This window comes from Pelodiscus sinensis, chromosome 10, assembly GCF_049634645.1.
Source record: "Pelodiscus sinensis isolate JC-2024 chromosome 10, ASM4963464v1, whole genome shotgun sequence".
In the NCBI taxonomy this organism is placed as follows: Eukaryota; Metazoa; Chordata; order Testudines; family Trionychidae; genus Pelodiscus; species Pelodiscus sinensis.
The window spans coordinates 107,126-115,153 of NC_134720.1; the positions used below are offsets into that span (position 1 = coordinate 107,126).

The window sequence follows — 8,028 nt, forward strand, 5'->3', positions numbered from 1 at the left end:
TCCAGTGGGGCCAGAGAGCTGGGGACTGCTCCAGTCAGGCTGGAGCAGTCTCTCTTAATCAGTTAACTGGTTAAACATTGGGTCAGCCTAACATTTAACTGGTGAACTGGTTAGCCGGGATTTTATATCCTTCCTGAGAGTGCCCCCGTCCAGAGTAGCGGCGTTGTGGTGCCCGTTGATGCTGAACTGGCACTGGCCTCGGCAGCGGTGATGCTCCCCTGCTCCGTCAAATGACCACCTGGCACTGAAGGAGCACCGAACTACTTCCCTAGCACTAGATATGCAGAGCCAGTCAGGCCCTGGGCCAAAGAGACTGCCCCTATATTATCCGGCCTGAGTGTGTCCTGCTTCAGAATTCACGGGGGAGAGAGATGGCATGGTTGGTGTGTTTGCAAAATGCTTTCTGGTGAGGCTGATAGAAGTAATCTTAGGCATCATGTAGACTGCCCCTTCGTAGGCCCACATGGAATACCGAAGAGAATCTTTGACTGTTAGCACAGACTGAAACACATGCTACAAATACAAGGTATAGTTACAAAACTGCTAGCCTTTAACTCTCCATATTTCTGCCGCCTTTGCAGATGACTTCATCTGCAGACTAAGAGGAAACTTTCCAGTGTTGGAATGCCATGGTGTCTCACTGGGAAGGATGTCTCTTACATCGCCTGTGTCTGGGAAGACAAGCTAGTGTATTATGTGCATGGTAATTTTTGTAGTATGTCCTTTGTAACAAATTAGTATTCGGTCACTATTTCATACGTTATATAGAGAATGTGATTGGATTTAGTGTTTTATTGAGCTCATTTTCTGTAACCCAGTATATTAGGAATGCAAAATGGATGATACTGAGCCTTTCTCAGCCTGATTAAGCAGGAGTCACTCTATTTACATAGCTCACTAGCACCATGAGTCATACTACTTATTACTCCTAGAGCAAGGTGACTGGGCTATGGGTCGTCTAGTGGCGTGAGACATGGCTGATTAGGGAGTCCAATGCCAAGTTGTTGTTCTGGCTCCTACTTCTTGCATTGTTTAACTGTTTGCCTGTGAGACTCTTGGCCATTCCTCTGTTATTGCCTTGGCATTGCAAGTGTCTGATTACAAACCAGGTCTGCCTGGCCTTCTCTAGGGAGACGAGAGAGAGAACTTTGTGGTGAAGGGGGCGTAGCAGTTAGCAAATGTTTATCACTTTTACATTTGTCTTGAGGGAAATATCTTCTGGATTCTGTTTAACTAAAACCCTCCACACTTTCTCTGTAGAGCAGCACAAAGCAGTATTGTGTTGCACTGGTGCCTCTGCAGCAAGAGTAAACCAGAATAATGCTGATGTTGGTATACAAAGGGGGTAGAAAAGAGAAATCTGCCTTATGTTTTCCAAAGCATCCGAAACTAACTTTCCTAATGCAATAGGGAGGAAGAACTTTCAAGCTATTTTGATAGTATTGCAGTCAATTGTAATTAAAATATGAATTATAGAACAATTTTTCCTTTTTATAAATGGAAATCTGGTGCAACAATATAAAGCGGTCCATTCTCACTTGGTCAGTGTAAATTATAAATGTCTGCATCAGTGAAAGAATGTGGTTTATATTAATTTTGCTGTGTGCCTGCGATGATAGATGCTGGCTTGCCCTTAAACAACAGTCTCTCTCGTTAGATATGAAGGTGGTAGTAAGGGACACTTTTTGCCTGAGTAAGGCTTGCACTACACCAACCTACTGGTTGTTGTGTTTTGCACGTGTCAGGGTATGATATAGCCATTGCGGCACAAGCCCAGCTGCTGACATATTGTTGCCATTTGCTGAATGACTGGTCTTCTCTACTTCCCATTCTAAAGCCAACCATTGGATTTCATAATAGGCTGTGCTACAGTAAAATTAGCTACCAGAGCGGTTTACATCCCTTCAGCACAAGAGAGATAATACAAATGGCACCCTCACAAAATGCTGAGCTCTTCGATTTTCTACACAGCACTGCCTTTGCTCATCTTCTTCTACATTTTATACCAGAGATAAAAAGTAATTTAATCCTGCAGCTAATATATAATCTGTTTTAAAATTCCATAAATTGTAGTTTTAATGGTCACTAAATGACTAGTTTAAAAGTCATTGTTTAAAGTTTAAACATAGTTTAAAGGCCTGCTACTGAACAAATTAGCTTTATATTTTGAATCTCTTTTTAATATCTACAGTAAAACCCACTGCACTCTTCTGCTTCTAAAGCAGCTGCTATTTCATGAGCTGCTCATCATCCTACTCATTTCTCCTTATTTTTGTTCACAATGAAGAAAGCAAAAGCAGGGGTCTTACAGATTTCTGCTTTATCAGATGCACAGGATTAATGAGTCTTTGCTTGCTAAATGGGCAAATAAAAATTAGTAGAGAGAGAAATGTCAGTGTTTACATTTTGCCTTTTCCTGACAGAAGAGATCGTAATAAGGCATTTCACTATTACTACAGAGAACTTTCTAGCCATCTTGCTTAATTTTTTTTCAATATCTCAAGCATATTGGTATACTGAAGAAGTGACCCTAAATAGACCAGAAATAATACAAGCTTCAGTGAAGGCATTAGAATAAACACTTTAAAATGCCTGATATCCTTTTCTTTAGCCCCAGTGGTTTTCTTCGAATAGTGCAGCTAAGCACCTCTGTGCACATTTGAGGGTGCTCATATAGTATCAGTTAAAATAAAATTCTTACTGTCATTTTACAGAGATTGCACATAGCACATTTTGAAGTGCTGTCCTTTTTTCCAGGAAAAACTGTTACATAAAAACATTTCCATGTCTTTCTTCAGAGGTCAGTACTGTGAGATAAACAGCAATATTATTTGTAACCAGTATTAGAAGAAAAAACTTGTGAAAGCTTATATACACGCGCGCGCACACACACGCAAGTGGCAAATACCTACTTAGTTAGCCCTGTTATATTCCCTTGGTTGAGGGACCACCCCCTTCCTGTATTCCTTAAGACAACTTCTGCTTGGAATGAAGAGAGAGTCTGTATTCAGTGTAGATTACATAGGCTGAGCTCCAGTTGTGGAATTGTCATGTGAGAGTTCTTAGGATTTGCTGGGTAATATGTACTAAACAGCTCACTCTTGCAACAAGAGCATGATGGATAGTTAAGTAAGTTGATTTAAACGTTCTCATTTTTTTTCAACACAAGTGGGAATTCTTGGGATTCGCTATCTTAATGGATGGAATTTTTGTGGCTGCCAGTTGCTTCCCCACATACACTTGTCTGCAGCGGGGAGAGGTCCTATGTGCCTGACAGCTGAGAGTCTCTTCTCTGCTTGGCCTTTGATGTTCCTGATTCCACCTGCTGTTCATGTGCACAGTGACATGATTTCTAAAATGAGCTGTTCTTTCTCAGCCCTCTGTTCCCCTGGACACCAACCAGTCTTGGAGTGAGGCAGATGTCCTGCTCTGGAGTCCGGCAGAGTCACTGCCTGCTGAGCTGGTCACAGTTGCCCTGTTTTCTTTAGTCAAAGTAATTATTAGAAGTCAGTATTGCTACACTTGCGGTGCTTCATATGTGCAAAGGGCTATTTCTTTGTATACAGATATTTTAAATTGCTGTATTCCGATTGTGTATTGTCATTAAGCAAGACTTATATTAATAAAAATATCGAAATATACAGTGGCTCTTTATTGAATTTCTTGTAGTGTCAAACAGGAATCATTACATTGCATGACACTGTATTCTAATTTGGCTTTCACAATCCAGTTTGTTGGACTCACATCAGTGAAGGGCAATGGTACTGATGGAACTGCACACAAATATGAGAATTAAACAAAACCTGCTCTGGATTGAATCGCAATCTAGATGGTACTTTTCATGCAGGTCATTTTTTGAGTGTCCACAGCTCTGATTACTGTGTGATGCTCTTGTTCATCCCGAAATGGCACTGTACTGGGCCTGCAGTAGTAAACCAGGGCATTCTAAACCACAGAGCTCAGAAGGGGCCACCTCTCTCGAATATGGACAAATGCCCTGTCACCTGCCTTGTGTCGGTTTACAGCTTCTTCTGCGACATGCCCCAAAATCAGCTGTCACGCTGATCCATCTGGAGTGGTTACTGGCGACAGGGGCATGCCAGTGGATCTAACGTTTGTGCAGCCTGGCCCTGGATCATCAGAGTACCGACGCTGTGGGAAGGGGCACGTAGGAGATGACTGGTGCACTGTGTGGAAAGGCTACTTGCACCAGGAGAGCTTGCATTGATGCATAGCACCAGTCTAAATTGACACATGGAGAAGGGGTGGGCTGGAGACAGGACAGTGGTGGCTAGCCTTGCGGAGAGCAAGTCCAGTCCAGGGGTGATTCATAGCAGTTTTGGGTATGGCTGTATAACGTGGTGAGTGTGCTGGGAAGTTCATACGTAGCATGTCAAAATTCTCTTATGCGGACACTCGCCAGCTGAGTGTGTTGCTTGAAGCATGACAGAGCTCACTGCCTCCCACGTGAAGGGAACTGCTGTACATCTGACAAGGAAGGGGCGGTGTCTAGCTATCTCCGAAGGGGAGAACACTGTTTCCCATATCCTGCTAGGCAAAAGCAGAGGCAGAAGCAGTCCTGCAGACACTACAAGTTCCTTAAGCCAGGAAGTCTTAGGCTTTGACAGTTGTGGGAAAGATTATGGACCCCTGGCAGGCAAGGAATGCGAGGAGCTGCTAGCTCAATAGAGCCTGAGACTAGCTCCAGTCTTGTTCGGAATGCTGTAAATAACATTACCTAAGAGACACAGCCTATGTGTTAATGCTAAAAGAAACCCTGACAAGCCTAGCTTTGGCACATCAAAGGCAGCGACGCAACACAGGCATGTAGGCTGAATTCTAGCTACACCCTAATAAAGCTCGAAGTTCTCCGCCACAGTGGTCCGCTGGCAGGAACTAATGACGTGTCCAGCAAATCGCTTATTGCTGTGGTATGCAGTCTCGCTTGCCCCACTCTCTGCTGAAAAACCTGCTAGCTCAGCAGTGGAAAAATGACCTAATTTTATAAGTGGTAGCCAAAAATTCTTGGGAAACCTCCCACATCAAGATGAGCCAGCAACCCCAATCTTTCACAGTGAGCTCATCCCTGTATCTGAGAGAGCAGTGGGCAGCCACACTCTGAGAGCTAATGCAAAACACCCATTCAGACTTTGAGTGGGAACGTTCCTTACTCACTGCGCCTTTCTATTTTAGAGGCATAAAGATCTTGCGGAAAAAGGGGGTTTTGCGCAAAACGGATACATCCACGCTGCTTGTTTTTGCGCAAAAAGCATTGGAAGAGATCATGCACGTGTGTGAGAAAATGCTAACGAGCACTTCATTTGCATTGCCTTGTCTGCAAAAAAATCTAGTGTAGATATTGCCTAAGTGATTAGGTGCTGTACATCTAGATCTGCACCAGTGTTAGAGTTGAATTTGGTTTGCTGACTGTAACTCAGTTAGGTAAGTCTTCAATTAGAAACAGGTAAGCTGGTGAAAAGCAACCTGGATAAACAAAACTAGCTCACAGCCACTTCTTTACCTGCTTCAGAATATAAAACTGTACAGCAAGACTTGATAAGGCTAACTCTATACTGGATACATTCCATTTCCTTGATTTACGCATCTGAAAAATTACGTTCTCCAGACCAAATAACTGGAATCATTCCTTTGAATCTAACAGTTAAACTTCTTTTTAAAAGTATCTTGCATATAGAGCAGTGTTTCCCAATTGTATTTGGCCATGGAACCCTTTTAAACTTGGAAGAATTTCGAGGAACCCCTACAGCTGGGCCTAGGTTACCCAGGAGAAAATTTAAATTTGTCGAGCAAAAGAAAAAAGAAAGAGCCACCAGACCTGGGCCTCATGACCCCTTTCTCTCCTCCTCTCTCCCCCCCACCACAGGAAGACAGTCTGGTCTCTGGTATATGAAGCTGAAAAAGTAGACCACAAATAAGTAAGGATGATAATAATGAACAAATGCTAAATAAGGTCATGAGATCAACATTTAGTTTAATTGCACGTATTTAAAAACAAAAATCACATTTAATGTGTACAAAAAAATAAACCTCAAACTAATATGAATTATATTGGCAGTTTTCAATGTGAAGAGTTTTTTTTCTTCTTTTCTTGGCAAATCCTTTTTATATTTGGTTTAATACTAAAAAGCTGGATTTGCATATCTGGTGCTGTATTCAGTCGATTTCTGTATTTTGTTTTTGTTGATGCATAATTCGAGAACCCAGTTTCACACAAGTATGTGCTGGTGAAGGGTAACAACCGATGAACTGCGTGTCTTGATAAAGCTGAATATTCTTGACATAAGCTACTCCAAAATGTAATCAGAGAAACTTTTTAAAATGTTTGTATTAATTGGCCATCTGAAATGATTTTGATTAGGTTTTCATAATCTTGCATAGAAACACTGACTGGCTTTCCTGTTATACTTAATGGATTTCAAATCCAATTATTGTTGTCATTTATGGTTGGAAAATACTTCACAATGTTTGTGTATAAATCACAAAGATGATCTGCAATGTCCTGGCCAGGAGGAAGAGTACAGGAGAAAGCTTGGGGTAGAGTGTCTGGCCAGGAGGGTCTTGGAGCAGGGTGTCTGACCAGGAGGGGACTTGGGGTAGGGTGTCAGAGCAAGCTGGGAATGCGGGCTCTGGGTGGGGAGAGTACCGGTAGAGAGAGGGATATGGGTGCGGGGTCTGGGCATGTGGGGGGGGGATGCTTGGCATCTTGTTCCATGGGTGGGGGGGGGGAAGCTCAGTATCTTCCCCCCTCCCCCCATATAGCAGGGAACCCAGTGCAGCTGCAGCACCAGGTCAGGCTTCCCATTGACAGGGCTGGGGGGGGGGAGGGGGTAGAAACCCTGACCTTCCCTGCCAGATCAAATTCTGCCACTTCCCCAGCAGGCTGTGTTTGGGGGGGGGGGGGGGGTGCAGGGGAGAGAGAGCAGCAGCACATGGGCGGCAGCGCGCCAGAGCACACCCTGAGGGTGGGAAGGGGCAGCAGAGCCCGAGTGCGCAGGGGGGAATGGGGAGAGCAGAGCTGGAGCTGGGTTCCATGCAGGCAACAGTTTTAAAAACAACGAGGTCTGGGAGCGGCTTCTTGGCTCCAGCCACTCCTCTCCCTCCCAGTAGCAGGGGCCACTGTAAAAGCTGCCACCTGCACGTGACGAGGAGGAGGCTACAAGGCACCGGGACAGGGCAGTCCTGCTCGTGAGGAGGGGCCGCATCGTGCGTGGAGGTGGGGCAGCCGCAGTGAGTGATGGATTTGCCAAAGCCGCATGCCCCCAGAAGGCCACCCTGCCGGCAAAGCCCCAGTGAGAGCTGCCTACAGGTTCTGCAGGGGGCGGAGGATAGAATTCTATTGCAGAACCCTGAGTTCCACTTCATGGAATCCCAGGGTTCTGCGGAGCACCATTTGGGAAACACGGATAGTCAGAGCACTAGAACTGGAAGGGACCTCAAGAGGTCAGAGTCCAGTCCCCTGTCCTTATGGCAGGACCCAGCACCATCTAGACCATCCTGATAGATGTCTATTTAACCTGCTCTTAAATATCACCAGAGATGGAGATTCCACAACCTCCGGAGGCAACTTATTCCAGTGTTTAACCACCCTGACAGTTGGGAAGTTTTTCCTAATGTCCAACCTAAACCTCCCTTGCTGCAGTTTAAGCCCATTGCTTCTTGGTCTATCCTCAGAGGCCAAGGAGAACAATTTTTCTCCCTCCTCCTTGTAACACTCTTTTAGGTCCTTGAAACAGTTTAGACATTTAGACAGTTGCTTCCCATTCTGTGTGAGAGAAACTGATTGTTCCTTCCTAAGTGGAGCACTTTGCATTTGTCCTTATTAAACGTCATCCTATTTACCTCAGACTATTTCTCCAGTTTGTCCAGATCATTTTAAATTATGACTCTATCCTCCAAAGCACTTGCAACCCCTCCCAGCTTCATTTCATCTGCAGACTTAATAAGTGTACTCCCTATGCCAGTATCGAATTGGTTGATGAAGATATTGAACAGACCTCTGTGGAACCC

General features: G+C 44.4%; 1 protein-coding gene across 5 annotated transcripts in view; it reads left to right on the top strand.

The window, feature by feature from the left end:
* The window catches only part of SEPTIN2 (septin 2), a 37,956-nt gene extending 34,315 nt beyond the window's left edge, over window positions 1–3,641 (top strand). For all 5 annotated transcript variants that reach the window (XM_075937157.1, XM_075937155.1, XM_075937154.1 and 2 more), the window contains exon 13: window positions 582–3,641. The gene's annotated coding sequence lies outside the window, so the exon portion shown is untranslated. The remainder of the gene's footprint in view (window positions 1–581) is intronic.
* The last annotated feature ends 4,387 nt before the right edge of the window (window positions 3,642–8,028 follow it).